Source organism: Lithobates pipiens, unplaced genomic scaffold (assembly GCF_037356315.1).
Source record: "Lithobates pipiens isolate NorthernLeopardFrog02 unplaced genomic scaffold, aLitPip1_a1.2 Scaffold_28, whole genome shotgun sequence".
Lineage (NCBI taxonomy): Eukaryota > Metazoa > Chordata > Amphibia > Anura > Ranidae > Lithobates > Lithobates pipiens.
In genome coordinates, this window is record NW_027507789.1 from 176,806,427 (window position 1) to 176,823,637 (window position 17,211).

Below are 17,211 nucleotides of genomic sequence, written 5' to 3' on the forward strand. Positions count from 1 at the left end.
TCACTTACAGATGGGCCTGCTGGGCATGCTGTATAAACTGTATGTAGAAATAGTTAGGAGTCTATTTATAAAGCATTCAATGCAGGAATGTGAAAAGCATTGGTGCAAACTGAACATAATTGTTCTGTCTCTACAATCTAAGCATCGAGACCCCATTCACACCTGAGCATTTTGTAGCTTGAAGCCTGAAGCTACAAAATTCTGGAGGGGAAAAAATCTATTATTCTCAATGGAGATGGTTCACATCTCCACTCCATGTCGCCTGAAGCCGAACGCCTGAAACTCAAACAAGTTCCGGACCCTTTTTTGTCGCTCAAATTGAGCAGATTTGGGCGTTTTTCTTCTTTTAACATTGGTGACCTTTTGCTCTGCACAAAATCGTGGCAAATCACGGTAAAAACCACAGCAAATCGCGGTAAAAAAACACCGCAAAAAAATGCTGCAAATCGCGGTAAATGCGCACGATTTTCTGCTTGAAAACGCTAAGCTCAGATGTGAATGAAGCCTTAAAGGGTAATCTCTGTAACTTATAGTTAGTTGTGTTGAGATCAGGGCCATTTGAAGGAATTTGGGGGCCCCAAACAAAATGGAAATGGAGGCCCCCCCCCCCCCGCACGCATGCAAAGCTTACAGGAATCATAGCACATCGATACAGTTTAAGTTCACCAACACTTTATATAAATAAAAAAGGTTTACAGTGCAAATACTGCTGTTGCATATAATGTGCTTAAAATTTGAACATTTCCAAAAAAACACCACTGTACCATAAAATCATATATATATATATTAAAAAAGTGCACAATAGGGGCGCATGCGCGGCATGGGACGGAGCAACAGCTTCTGAAAAGAGCTCCCGCTCACAGGGAGCTGAAAGCCACAAAAATGGGGCTATTATCACCTGCAATCAGCTGAATTTATCTCACCCCCGCTAAGTAATCACCTGTGTATGCCGAACGCCAAGAAAAAGGGACGGAGGAGCAGCCCAAAGCAAGGAAATCTCACTCTTTACTGCCTGAGATCACAAGAGCGCAACAGGATGTCTAAAAATGGCGCTGCCCTCCTCTCCATCACCCTTCCCTGCTCAACCACAACCTCTGCCACAGCTTGAATCATCTGCCTCAGAAAACTGTGAGTACTCTCCTCTGACTAAAGCAGACTTGGACGTTAGTCTAGAAGCCATGTGCTCTAAGCTGCTAAATAAGTTTCAAACAGAGATTTAGAAGTCCACTAACACATTATCACAGGAGATTGCAGCACTAGGGACAAGAACTGACCTGCTAGAAAACAAGCATGATGAACTGTCCATTGCTTTTAATGACTTATCTAGAGAGCATGAGTCACTTACATCTGCCTTCACACAGTTACAAGAGCATGTCGAAGATTTAGACAACAGGAATAGGAGATCCAACCTCAGGATCAGAGGTGTCCCAGAGTCCATTACGGATTTAACAGTATATGCTAACAAGCTCTTTCAATTCCTGCTGCCTGATCAAAATGTCCAAGCATTTCTGTGTGATCGCATTCACCGTGCCTTAAGAGCTAAACCTCCCCCAGACAAGCCCCCTAGAGACATTGTTCTTTGCATGAAAGATTTTCTGATTAACCACTTTCAGACCGGACCAATTTGCTGGTCAAAGACCAGACCACTTTTTGCGATTCGGCACTGCGTCACTTTAACTGACAATTGCGCGGTCGTGCGACGTGGCTCCCGAACAAAATTGACGTCCTTTTTTTCCCACAAATAGAGCTTTCTTTTGGTGGTATTTGATCACCCCTGCGGTTTTTATTTTTTGCGCTATAAACAAAAATAGAGCGACAATTTTGAAAAAAACGCATTATTTTTTACTTTTTGTTATAATAAATATCCCCCAAAAATATATAAAAAAACATTTTTTTCCCTCAATTTGGGCCGATACGTATTCTTCTACATATTTTTGGTAAAAAAATCGCAATAAGTGATTATTGATTGGTTTGCGCAAAAGTTATAGCGTTTACAAAATAGGGATAGTTTTATAGCATTTTTATTAATAATTTTTTATTATTTTTTTTTTTACTAGTAATGGCGGCGATCTGCGATTTTTATTGTGACTGCGACATTGTCGGGGACCCATCGGACATTTTTGACACATTTTTGGGACCATTGTCATTTATACAGTAATCACTGCTATATAAATGCAGTGATTCCTGTGTAAATGACCGATGGCACAGCGGCAACGAATATTGGACGTACATGTATGCCAATATGCCTGCCCGTGCCATTCTGTCGACGTACATCGTCGTGCGCTGGTCGGGAAGTGGTTAAAGAGGAAATCATGAGGGCGGCCAGGGGTCTGAGAAACATAGTCCTGGACGGTGTACAACTACAGATTTACCCTGACATCTCACAAGCAACACTGGACAGACACAGGAAAATGAAAGAAATCACCACAATGTTATCCACAGCAAGGATCAGATACCGATGGGGTTTCCCCTTTAAGCTGATCGTTCCCCACAATGGAACAACCTACATTGCTACCACTGTTCCTGAAGGTCAAGATATCCTGATTAAACTTGGGCTGATGGACGCAGGCAATCCCCCTCGCACCCCATCTTTGTCTCGCCCAGCTCCAATCTGGAACACCCCAGCATCGAGATCAGACAGACGCAGATTTAGGCGTGAGGCTGGAATCCTGAATTTCAATTAAAACTAGACTGTCTGGATGTTCTGTTGATTCAATGATATCCTCATGCTTAATAGAGACTGACTCTTTCTTTTTCTTTTTTTTCTTTTTCTTTTTGCTCGGCTCAAACTTTAAGCTTATGGGGATTCCTATAGATCTTCATGTATAGAAGGTTCCTCTTCTACATTAAGTTTGCAGTTATGCCCCGTACACACGAGAGGGATTAAGTCTGACAGACCTCCAAAGGAGTTCCGCCGGAGTTCCGACGGAGTTCTGGCGGACTTTTCGACCGAACGGACTTGACCACACACCATCACACCAAACTCCGACGGAGTCGAACGTGATGACGTACGACTGGATTCGACGTAGGAAGTTCCTAGACAGTAGCCAATAGCTGCCCTAGCGTCGGTTTTAGTCCGTCGGAGTAGCACACACACGAGCGGATTTTTCAAAGGGGACCGGGTCCGGCGGAGTTCCGTCGGGAAAATTTAAAGCATGCTTCATTTCTAAAGTCCGTCAGACTTTAGCTTCGCTAAAGTCCGTTGCAGCCCACACACGATCGGATAGTCCGCCGGACTCAGTCCGTCGGAGTTTGGATGTCGAAAAGTCCGCTCGTGTGTACGGGGCATTACCATTTCTGTTCACATATTTAGAAGGAAACAATGACATCTACAGACGGGAACTGGTATTACACACTTTTTGCCTTTTTTTTTATTTATTTTTTTCATTATTTTTTTTATTTTTTTTGGTCCTCATAATTTATTTGTATTTTTTTAATCCACTTATATATACTCTGACCACATCACACTTATCTTCAGTCTCCTACAGATAGTAGCCCATTATGTGTCACTTACCTGACACAGGAGCCAGCGAAGTCACCGCTGTCCCCTGTAGTCCGCCGCATCCATCTTGCTGGTGGCGTCTCGCAGCTCCGCCGCTGTCATTCGGCGAAGCCGCGATGACGTCACTCCCGCGCATGTGCACTGGAGTCGACACGCGCGGCAGCTCCATTCTTGGAAATGCCACGCTCAGTGCGCCTGCGCGCCGCTGTCTGCGGCGCATGCGCCATAGACAGCGGTGCCCGTTTTCGGGCAAATATTTACTAAACCATATAGGTTTAGGAGATATTGCTTGGACCTACAGGTAAGCCTTAATCTAGGCTTACCTGTAGGTCAAAGTGGTTTGTAAGGGTTTACAACCACTTTAAGCCTCTATGAAGAATATTCACATGTTAGATTAAACATTGACCCTCTAGTTATAACATGGTAATATTCTCATTTCCCCTATTTTTATTTATATTCTACATAACTCTATGAGCTGAGAATTGATGCTCTCCCTGTTGGCTGATGCATTACTACCAACTATTCTGCTTTGCACAGGTTAAGTTTTCTTTTTGATATAGAGAAACCAAAAAAAAAAGAATAGAAATATATTCAATATTAAAAAAAAAATAAGAAAAAAAAGGTTTCATGTGGCTCTTCACCCTATGACGCCATGATTTTTCCTCCACTCAGTTAGAGTGATCCCTCTCCATAGAGGGAGAACTGACTTACAACTGGGATACAAGCTTTTACACATTTTCAAATACTCAATTGTATTACTATTGCAGATGATTCTGTGTTGCACTTGTAAGTCATCAAAACTGAGTTTTGGACCGGCTGGTCCTCTATATTTTCTCTGTCGGTTGGATATATTTTTTTTTTCCAACCCCAAAGGTTCTTTTAACTTTCAAATAAGTTTTTTTTCATGTAAGTTATCTAATGTAAAATCATTTTATTATGGTACAATTTTTCGTTTGATTGACAATCTAGATACAACAAACACAAACTGGGTCTCACGGAAGGGTTCTTATCTTGTATACATTTTAAGCTGGCTTATTGCATATATAATCTTTTTCTATCCATACCTAAATGCTTTCATATGTTACTTACTCTGTTGCTATCCCACTTTATAATACCATTCCATGACGACCATAACAATTTCACATAATGTACAGGGATTCATTTCCCCCAATAAAAGGAAAAAAGCCTTTTTGCATTATAAAAGGTTGAATGCAAAAATTGTAATGCTGCAAGAGACACACTTTATGACGGACACTCATCCCACCTTCTTCCATAAAGCATACAACCAATCCTTTTATACCACCTATAACTCAAAAACTAGAGGTGTTGCGATATTCTTTCATCATTCTTTCCCCTTAGAAGTCCATCAGGTCTATAAAGATCAGGAAAGTAGGTTTATTATTGTCAAAGGTTCGTTGGCTGGCAGAAATATTACAATTGCAAATTGATACGCTCCGAATGACACACAAACCACTTTTTTCACACAATTTTTTAATATATTACAACAATATCACTCCCCTCACATTATTTTAGGAGGAGACTTTAATTCAGTTCCTCATCCACACCTTGACAGAAGTAAACAGAATCAACACTCCAGAACATTCTCTAAAACCACCACTTCCCATATTAATGACCTACAATTGATTGATTCTTGGAGAGCGTTGAATATAGGTGCAAGGGATTATACATTTTACTCTCACCCACATGATTCATATTCCCGTTTAGATTTTATTTTTTGCACCTCGATAATACTAGCCAACACGCTGAATGCTGAAATACACCCATGCTCTTGGTCAGACCACCACATTATCTCCCTTAACACCAAATTTATAGGCCTTGCCCCTACTTCGTATTCATGGAGATTGAATGACTCCTTATTATCAGACCCGGCTCATCAACTAGACCTGGCTTCGGAAATTAGAGAGTATTTCTCAGCCAATGTCACCCAGGATATCTCCCCCTCCACAACATGGTTAGCACATAAAGCCGTAATAAGAGGCCATTTTATTAAAAGAGCGGCACAATGTAATAGGGCTAGGTTAGAAAAAATTCACTCCCTCACCAAAGACCTTCATAATCTATATAAAGACCATAAGCACACACACGACCCTGATATCTTCAAACAAATTACAACTAAACGTAATGAATTGGACGCTCTACTAACGTTTAAAGCAGAGAAAGCCCTTCGTTGGTCGAAAGCCAAATTCCTACTATCCAGTAATTCCTACTCTACAATGTTTGCCCGTAAACTTAATCAATCTATAAAACCTACCCATATATACAAGCTTAAGAATAACACAAATCAGTTAGTCACACATCCTCAGGAGATACTCTCAATATTTAAAAATGTTTACTCTGATCTCCTTTCATCACCTAATCCCCCACTCCCTCCCTCCTCACTTTCCTGGCTGAATAATATCCCTTTCCCTCAATTAAATCAAAACCAAAAGGATACTCTGAATTCACCCTGTTCTGAAGAAGAATTAGTTCAAATTATTAAGTCTCTTAAAAAAAAATAAAAGCTCCAGGCCCTGACGGTTTTACATCGCTATACTACAAACAATATCAACAACTTCTAATTCCCCACCTCAAGAAAGTATTCAATAAGATCCTAAAAGGGGAACAATTCCCAGAGGAAATGTTATTGGCCAATATGTCTCTCATTCCAAAACCTAATAAAGATCACACACTACCACAAAACTACAGACCAATCTCTGTTATAAATAACGATCTGAAGATTTTCAGTAGACTCCTGGCCAATAGACTTTCCTCAATCATCCCCACACTTATCTCTCCTTTTCAATCTGGCTTTATCCCGGAAAGACAAATTACTGATAACATCAGACTAGTCACTAACATTATACAGGATGCAAACTTACGCTCTAAACCCCTTTTAATGCTGAGCCTGGATATTAATAAGGCATTTGAAAGTGTCTCCTGGAAATTTTTAGATCTAATCCTCCAAAGATATGGCTTCGATGGAGCATTTGTGCATGCTTTTCATGCACTTTATCACAACCCCTCCACGAGAATTAGAATTCCAGGTTGCAATTCAGATTTTTTCAAAATTAGTAGAGGAACGCAGGCAGGGATGTCCCCTTTCCCCACTATTATTCGCACTAGCGATTGAATTATTAGCTACATCTATCCTTCTTCATGACGGCATTAAGGGCTACTCCACTACACATAATTCATATAAATTAAGCATGTATGCAGACGATATGTTAATTTTCCTCTCTCAACCTCATGAAGCATTACCCAACCTATTACAAACGCTTAATATTTTCTCATCTTTATCAGGCTTAACAGTAAACGTTTCTAAGTCATTGGGTATGCCAATAAATATACCAACCTCAAACCTGGATTCCCTACGTACCTCTTTCAATTTCTCCTATTCTTTAGATTCTCTCCCCTATCTAGGTATTCACCTTACCCCTACTTTTCTGGATTTAGGGACTAAAAATTACATTCCATTGATACATAAGCTGAGAGCCACGTTGAAAATGTGGAAATCATATAAAATTTAATTCCTGGGCAGGATAACAGCAATTAAAATGACACTACTCCCCAAAATTCTATATTTATTTAGAGCGCTCCCTATCAGAATTAATAAAGCATTGATTACGAAGTTTCAATCCGATATTAAGAAATTTATTTGGTCAGACTCTCACCCGCGCCTTTCAAAATTAATTCTATATAAATCCCAAAAACAGGGAGGACTGGGCCTCCCTGATTTCTGATTATATTACCTGTCAGCCAGATTAACCCAAATCACCCAATGGCATATCCCGAACTCAAGGGTTCCATGGGTCGCATTCGAAAAAAATTCAATTTTCCCATTCACCCTTTCAAGTTTACTTTGGGGAAACAAAATTCCCAACCCAAAAATTTACTCTTTGAATCAAATTGTCTCTCAGTCTTACCAATTGTGGAAATTGTATAACCAAAAATGTAATCTTATCTCCAAAACCCCACCACACGCCTCCTTTATAGGAGACCTAAAACTCCACCACTACCTTCAAGACCCTGCAGATCTTACTTGGTGGATTAATAATAACCTTACATTTCTTTATTGTTTCATTGAAGGCTCAAATTTCATTTCTTTGTCTTCCCTCAAGGCGAAATATCAAGTCCCAGAAACAGAACTTAACAATTATCTTAAGATTAAACAATTTTTAACCACGCGTACTCAAGCTCCATCCTTCTATGAAAACCTCTGCCTTAAATCACCTAGAAAATGTGGCTTTATCTCGGAAGTATACTTGAATCTAACACTACAAGCATAAACAAACTCTCATACATGGTTAAATGGGAACAAGAATCACATTTCTCGTACACTGCGGTTAATTGGGATGTTTGTATAAATAATTTGCATGTACAAAATCTATTGCCATTAAAGAAACAGCCTTAAAATTATTCACTAGATGGTATTACACCCCAATTAAACTCCACACCATCTTCCCTTCCTCCTCCCCTACATGCTTTAGAGAATGCCACTCTATAGTATCTTTTTCATATATTTTCTGGGCCTGTGATAAGATCACCTATATTTGGAGGCAACTAGAAAAGTTTGCTTCCAAAATATCGGATAAAAATATAGTTTTATCATTACACAACTGCCTCCTCTTCTCCCCAATTATAGATCTCCCCACTCATAATATGAGATTAATTCATACTATATGTGTAGCAGTCCACTGGTTAATTGCATATCACTGGAAATCATCTACAGTCCCACTAAGGCCGCGTACACACGCGCGGACTGTTCGCCCAACTTTGTCCGTCCAACAGTTTCGGCAAACAGTCCGCTCAAACTTAGCATGGACGGACATGGCCACACACGACGGACGAACAGTTTGCTGAAACCGTGCGCGATGACGTGAACGGCACGTACGACGGGACGAAAAATACGACGTCCTATACACTGCATTATAGCTTTCGGCGTGAAAATCCTTTCTGAGCATGCGTGCAACTTTGTTTGACGAACAAGCCTACACACGAGCGGACTGTTCGCTGAAACAAGGTTTCAGCGGACAGTTTTACGGAATTTCCGAAAAACCTTGTCCGTCAAACTGTCCGCTGAAACTGTCCGCTGAAAGCCCACACACGAGCGGACTGTCCGCCCAAACACTGTTCAGCGGACAAAGTTGGGCGAACAGTCCGCCCGTGTGTACGCGGCCTAAGACATCTTAGGATTCTAAGACAAGGATTCTAAACATTAACTTAATGGAGAAAATATTTCATTCTGTTCAAAACACTATGCATATATACAATAAAAAATGGGATCCCTGGTTTGAACATAGCAATGAGTTTTTCAACCCCGAATAATGTCCACATTTATATCTAGTCTTTGAAACTTGAGTTACCTACATATGTAAATTAAGTGTTACCCCCCAAAAAAAGAATTACAAATATAAATACCCAAAAATATGACAGAATTCACCCTTTTTTTTTACTGTCAAGGAAGGTTATTTATACCACATATGTTTATTATATGCTCAAATGTATATTGAACTCTCTGTGATTTGTTTTATACTACTGTACTATATATTTTGTACCACCTTTTTTACCAAATAAAAAAAGTTTGTAAACAAAAAAACACACACACACACACACACACACACACACACACACACACACACACATTTTTCAGTTGTCACAGACATGTGCAAATTATCTAAAATTGCTGTTTGCAAGCCTTGTTTTCTGCAAAGGCAATCACAATGTCCTCCATGTCCAAAGACTGGTGAACATCACGCTCAATTGACGTAAATGCCAGTCTTGTGAGCCTTTCTTCACCCATGGTGGACCTCATGTAATTTATTATCAAGTTCAAAGCTGAAAAGCTCCTCTCAGAGTGTACTGTAGAGTCTTTTCTCTGCTTTGTAAATTTTTGCAAAAAGCTTTAATAAATATTACCTGATTAAAAAAAGAAGCAATAAGATGGAAATGGGATGGTAAAGATATAAAATGGAAAGAAAGCTATGGTAATTTTTTTATTATGATCAGCAAGCTACCATATTTTTATTACTATATTACTAAATGGGTCTTGATGACTGCCCCCCCCCCCTTACTACTCCCCCCATGTTCTTTTTAACCCCCCTCCCTACCGCGTATCGCGTGGCAGGAGATTCAGTTTTCTGTTCCCTGCCGGCCAGACTGAAAGGAAGTGAGCACTCGGTGTGTGAGATGTCGATAACCCCAATATTATTTGGATAAACAGACAGAGACTCGATCCAGACGACATCTTGTTGATCTTGTGAAGTTTAAGCCATAAACTGTGAGGATCTTACAACAATGAACATCGGATAGGTCAAAAGATCATAATGTGATCCAGTCCACATGTGTGCAGAAATGCACTGGGAGAATGAACAAAGGGTGGGGCTAACTATACAGAATAAGCTGAGATACAGAAAGGCATATCACGAGCATGTGAAACATGACAAAAATATCACCATAATTTTTTTAAGTCATTAACACCTGTATCGTCAGCTCTATCTGGTGACCAAAATGCAGTATAGTTTTCAGAAGTACAATAAGAAAAATATACAGAAATTTTTTTAATTTTTTAATACTGTGCATACGAAGTAAAAAAAGAAAATGCATGAAAATAATTGTCTATATTCTTCTTAAATTAACTTTATTAACCGGTTCCCAACTGGCGCACGCCGATGTACGTCGGCAGAATGGCACGGGCAGGCATATTGGGTACAGGTACGTCCAATCTTTAATGCCGCCCTGCCATCTGCTGGTCGGGATGGTGCGTGCTGGTCGGGACCCTTGTGAGTCCGGTCGCGGGTCCCGCGGACTCGATCGCCGCGGGCATACCCGTGATCGTCTCACGGGGCGGCTGAACGGAGAAATGTCGTTATAAACAGCATTTCCCCGTTCTACCTACCAACTAGTGATGCTGAGCAGAGATCAGTGTTCACTAAATGAAAGCCCAGCCCCCCACAGTTAGTAACACACCCCTAGGAACACTTAACCCCTACACTGCCACCCGCTGGTTAACCCCTTCACTGCCAGTGTCATTTACACAGGAATCACTGCATTTATATAGCAGTGATTGCTGTATAAATGACAATGGTCCCAAAAATGTGTCAAAAATGTCCAATGTGTCAGCCATAATGTCGCAGTCACAATAAAAATTGCTGATCGCCGCCATTACTAGTAAAAAAAAAAATTATTAACAAAAATGCCATAAAACTATCCCCTATTTTGTAAACGCTATAACTTTTGCGCAAACCAATCAATAATCGCTTATTGCGATTTTTTTTACCAAAAATATGTAGAAGAATACGTATCGGGAAAAAAAATGTTTTTTTATGTATTTTTTCGGGGATATTTATTATAACAAAAAGTAAAAAATAATGCGTTTTTTTCAAAATTGTCACTCTATTTTTGTTTATAGCGCAAAAAATAAAAACCGCAGGGGTGATCAAATGCCACCAAAAGAAAGCTCTATTTGTGGGAAAAAAAAGGACGCCAATTTTGTTTGGGAGCCACGTCGCATGACTGCACAATTGTCAGTTAAAGCGACGCAGTGCCGAATGGCAAAAAGTGGTCTGGTCTTTGACCAGCAAAATGGTCCGGGGCTGAAGTGGTTAAATTTCAAAAACTTGAACATGTCTGAATTAAAGGAGAAAAATAAGAGGGAATTTATTACAAAGTCTATACAGAATAACTCCTATCGTTGTCGGTTACACAGATCTCCTTTCAGTTTCCTATCAGTATTATCATGTCTATTTTTTAGAGGTTGTCCAGGAGATATTCCAGTTCTTCAAATCATTTTTTTTTGGCAATCAGTTACACAGTCAATTAAAGCATATATGACAACGATCAGCAATAATTTTAAATGTTACGAGGCAGACAGAAAGGGAGCAGTTTCTGAATAGTAATTCATGATTCACAGAGTTGAGTCTTTTTAAATGTTTTTATTTGCCGTAACCTAATATTTGTTGCAATTTCACAGAATACATTTATGCATTTTATTTCAACAGATAATAATGCTTCAAAAAAAACCTTCTGCAGTAGATAATACACAGCATTTCATTTTCACTTCAAAAATAGCTGCCGTATAGTAGCAAGCAATTGCATGCATGCACATCGCTTTGGATTTTCTGTGTTTTCACCTAAAATGCCATGGAAGTTGAAGCAAACTGTTTTTTATTTGTCTTCTTAAAGTCAGTTTATTGTTTGTTTGATGAAGTTATATTAAGTCCTTTCCAGCCCAGGCCAATTCTGACATTTCTCACATAATGTACTTGTAAAAAAATCTGCATTTTTTGCTAGAAAATTATTTAGTACCCCTAAACATTTTATATGTTTCTAAAAGAAGAGTCCCCTAAGAATAAAATGGTAGCTGTTGCAGCTTTTTATGTTGCACAATATTTGCGCAACCATTTTTCAAATGCAAATTTTCAGGAAAAAATACACTTAAATGTATTTTATTGCACAAACACAGTATAACCCACACTTGTTTGGTAAAATATAAAAGATGATGTTGCACTGAGTAATTGGATATCAAACAAGAGTTAAAATTTAGAACACCCATGAAATAGCCAAAAACTATGGTAGCTAAAAATCTCCATAGGCAACTCTTTAAAAGTCCTTGCGGGTTACCAGTTTAGAGTTAAATGTGAGCGCTGTCACTAGAATAATTGCTTTTGCTCTAGCGTTCACTGTGACACCTCCTATATGTGGTACTATCACCATTACATATACTTGTGGGCCTACGTTTGCGTTGATATTTGTGTCTGAGCATAGGGAGACTTTATACTTAAAATTTTTCATGAATTGTATTATTTTAGTTTCTTTAGATATTTTTTGGATTAACTTTATTGTTGAACAACATGCCTTGTGGTAGCATGGGCAGTGACAGGTAATCTTCATTTGAGAGATTTGGGTTTCCTTACCTTAAGGCCCCTAATGCTTCATTCAGCTACCAGGTGCCAACAAAAAGGTAACAGACACTTCTAGGTATGGGGGAGAACTTTTTATTAAAAAATGCAAGGATTCCTCTGATTGGCTGAGATGGAGGGGCATGACTTTACAATCTCCACCTTGCCCAGCAGCAGTGCAGTACAACTGCAGTACAACCGACTCTCTATATCCACGAGTACAATAGAAGTCTCTGGTACTGCCGCCAGAACACAGCCCTACTTACGGGACGTAGCATGGGCTACTACACTGTATTACAGCCTAAGCAACAAGCCAGTATTAATTATTTTGTTTAAGCTGGCCCAAATTAATAGTGAATGAATTTAAAGTGCCAGGAAACTCACTCATTTAACTGTCTGTATCCTCATTGAGGACATTCGCCCTCCCCATGGGCCCAGTTGATCATTGTCCCCAGGACAGAAAATTAGGAAAAATCCAAAATTTTGAGTTGTCACTAAAATAGAAAGAGAGGGGTAATCTTTCAATGGGGGCAAATGACCACTGTCACTAGGACAGCAAGTGAGGAAAATCCTCCCCAATGGAAATGCAGACAGCTGCTATTCCTAATAATCACATGTAGTGCTATCCCCAAAAGGGTTGTTGAATATGACCAGGTCTCCTTCGCTAATAGAGAGGCAGCCTGTCACAAGCACAATTCCATGCACAGCAACAACACAGTGGGGATGTCTTTTAAAAATGTATTGTTAAATAACTTGAAATGGGAAAGGGGGGTTTAGGATACTCCAAAATGACCAATATGAAGACAAACGTCCAGCACAAATCCTTATAGCAGCAGATACACATGAAAGTCCCACAGTAGGTCATACTCACAATGTCCCAAGAGCTGACTGTCACCCAGTTTCCACAGGTAGTTTCTCAGTGAGGGAGACAAAAGATTGGTCTCCAGACCAGGAGTCCTGAACAGTGCCCCCGGCAAAAAGAAGTCTTCCATAAGAAGTCTTCTCTAGGCCCTCAGTTCAGCACCTGCTAAGGTCCAAACTGTAATTCTTGTCTCAGTTGAAGGGGTTGTAAACCCTCGTTTAAATAAAGAAAAATAACAAACATGTCATACTTACCTCCATTGTGCAGTTAGTTTTGCACAGAGTGGCCCGAACCTCCTCTTCTGGGGTCTAACGGCGGCCCTGGTGTCTCCTCCCCACATTGAGTGTCCACATTGGAGAAGCGCTCTCCTTGGTGGACACCCATGCAGGCGTGCTCCCAAGTCCTGCATCTGTGTCCATTCAAACAAAATGCAGGACTCGCCCCCCCCCCCCCCCCGGTGCAGCATCATTGGATTTGATTGATAGCAGCGGGAGCCAATGGCTGCCCAATGTTCGAGTCAAACGTAAGTTCGACTTGAACATCTGGTGTTCACCCGTTCTGCGAATACGGAATATTATGGGGCATTCACAGCAAATTTGAGCACCACAGAGAACCCCATAATGCACTACAAGATCACAGTGCATTGATGTCTGATGATTGGCCAAAGCATACACTTGACCTGCATGCTTTGGTCAATCACAGCACACTCAGAGTGCCTTTAGCCAATTATGGTTTAGTGGGCTAAATCTACGCCCACACTATATAAGGCTGCTTACACGGTGGCAAATATAGCAAATATACACAATGAAAAATACTAGCCCACCTCGTTATGCTGGTCCTCAGACCATAGGTTCTTCAATGCGGACAGCTTTACTTTAGCACCCACAGTTCTTCTCTGGCCTTAGTTCCCAGGCCGTTTACTGCCTCTTGCAGTCACACATGTTCTGGCTGCCTCCTGCAGCCCCTCTGACTCCTAGAGACCTCCTGTCTCTCTTGGGGTGGAGCAGTCTCCAATAGGGATGAGCCCAATGTTTGAGTTGAACATCGGGTGTTCGCCTGTTCGCTGAATAGCGAACAATTTGGGGTGTTCGCAGCAAATTGGAAAGCCACGGAACACCCTTTAAAAGTCTATGGGAAAAATCAAAAGTGCTAATTTTAAAGGCTTATATGCATGGTATTGTCATAAAAAGTGTTTGGGGACCTGGGTCCTGCCCCAGATGTATTAATGCAAAAAAAAGTTTCAAAAACTGATGTTTTTTCAGGAGCAGTGATTTTAATAATGCTTAAAGAGAAACTATAAAAGTTAAATATTTCTTTAGATTTCGTACCTGTGGGGTGTCTATAGTATTCTTGTAAGTGGCGCATGTTTCCCGTGTTTAGAACAGTCAGAGAGCAAAATTACATTTCTAAAAAGGAAAAAAAAGTAATTTAAAATTACTATAATGCTATAATGAATTGTTGCCCCAGCAATACACATAAAAGTCATTGAAAAAAACGGCATGGGTTTCCCCCACAGTCCATTACCAGGCTCTTTGGGTCTGGCATGAATATTAAGGGGAACCCCAACCAAAAATAAAAAAAATGGTGCGGGGGTCCCCCTCAAAATCCATACCAGACCCTTCAGGTCTGGTTTGGATTTTAAGAGGAACCCCGCGACAATTTTTTTTTTTAAAATGGCGTGGGAGTCCCCCCAAAAATCCATACCAGACCCTTATCCGAGCATGCAACCTGGCAGGCCACAGGAAAAGAGGGGGGGAGAGAGAGTGCTCCCCCTCCTGAACCATACCAGGCCACATGCCCTAAATATGGGGAGGGTGCTTTGGGGTAGCGGCCCCCCAAAGCACCTTGTCCCCATGTTGATGGGGACAAGGGCCTCACCCCCACAACCCTTGCCCGGTGGTTGTGGAAGTCTGCGGGCGGGAGGCTTATCGGAATCTGGAAGCTGCCTTTAACAAGGGGACCCCCAGATCCTGACCTCCCCCCTGTGTGAAATGGTAACGGGGTACATTTCGCCAAAAAAGTGTGAAAAAGGTAAAAATTACATGACACGACTTGGGGACAAGTCCTTTATTAAAAATAAAAAAATAAATGCGCCACTTTAAAGGCATACTACTGACACCCCCCAGGTACAAAATTAAAATAATATTTCACTTTTATTGTTTTACTTTAAGCATTATTAAAATCACTGCTTCCGAAAAAACTTTAGTTTTTAAAACTTTTTTTGCATTAATACATGTCCCCTGGGGCAGGACCCAGGTCCCCAAACACTTTTTATGACAATAACTTGCATTTACGCCTTTAAAATGAGCACTTTTGACTTTTCATGTTTGTGTACCATAGACTTTAACAGTGTTCGCGTGTTCAAACAAATTTTTTGCCTGTTCGCATGTTCTGCTGCAAACCGAACCGGGGGGTGTTCGGCTCATCCCTACTGGTGACAGAGGATAATGAATACTGCCTTCAGGTATTGAAGGAGTGGACCAGTGACCAGCTATTACAATGTATCCAACTTGCTTATTCCCTAGTTGATCAGGGCAGTAAGTTGCTTGAAGATGTTCAGCCTTTGATTCAGGTTTGTGCAGAGTTAGCTTTATCCAGTACTCCTAAAGGCAGTGATGACTTTTCTCAACCCTTCAGTATGGATCAGGTAGAATTTCTGATGTGGTTATTGGAGGTTTATAAAAGGTTTATTTCTTTAAGCACTATTCATCATGTCCCCGACAGGTGCTAGTGGAGTGTATTAACACAGTGCAGTCTCTGATCAGACAGGCAGCAGGTATAAGCCAAGTTTTGTTCAACCTTTACTACAGGCATGGTCAGATATATTGCAGCCTCAGTCAGATTTAAACAGCCCATTCCTGCTGCCAGAGACCTGCCTGCTCAGACGTCTCTTTCTCCATCACCCACTGAAACCACAGTTGCAGCCCAGTATACCCTGCTACCAACTAAGTATCAGAATCCTGTTTCCACCTGCTGCACCTACCCTGCCTTCAACCCATTTACCACTTCTCCGATATTTGCAACCATAGTACAAAAATCATCCTTAGCAACTGCGCCCTTTTGTTTACCATACTCCAGCTCTTTTCTTACACCAGCTGCACCCTTTACCTACAGCCCTGCATTCACATACAAAACTTCAGTGGCTAAACCTAAAAAGAAACTGAAGTTTTCCCCAACCCGCAAAATCCTGCCACTATACAATCCTGCCTCTACGCCAGGCAATTTGCTGCAGCCTGCTTCCACACCAGCCAATCTGCTCCAGCCTGCCTCTACACCAGCCGATCTTTTCCAGCCTTCCTCCATGCTAGCCGATCTGCCAATCTGCTCCAGCCTGCCTCCATGCTAATCTACTCCTGTCTGCCTCTATGATTGCCAATGGGGTTAGGCTAGCTTCTGACAGTGCTGAACCTGATTACCCACCTGACCTTGCCAATTCTCTGCTGCTATCCAGCCTGATGTGCCTGTGCCCACTGTCCAGTGTGATGATCTGGTGCCTGCTGTCGAGTCTGATGTTCCGGTTCCCGTGGTCCAGCCTGATGTTCTGGTGCCCACTGTCCAGCCTCATGATCCAGTGCCCGCTGTCCAGCCTGGTGATCTGGTGCCCACAGTCCAGCCTGATGATCTGGTAACCGCTGTCCAGCATGATGATCTGGTGCCCACTTTTAAGCCTGATGATCCGGTGCCCACTTTCAAGCCTGATGATCCGGTGCCCACTGCCCAGCCTGATGATTCAGTGCCCGCTGCCCAGCCTGTGCCCGCTGTCCAGCCTGATGTGCCTCGGCCCACTGCCCAGTCTGATGTGCCTCGGCCCACTGCCCAGCTTGATGTTCTGCTGCCCAGTCTGATGTGCCTCTGTCTGCTGCCCAGCTTGATGTGCCTTTGCCCACTCCCCAGCCTGATGTGCCTCTGCCGGCTGCCCAGCCTGATGTGCCTCTGCCGGCTGCCCAGCC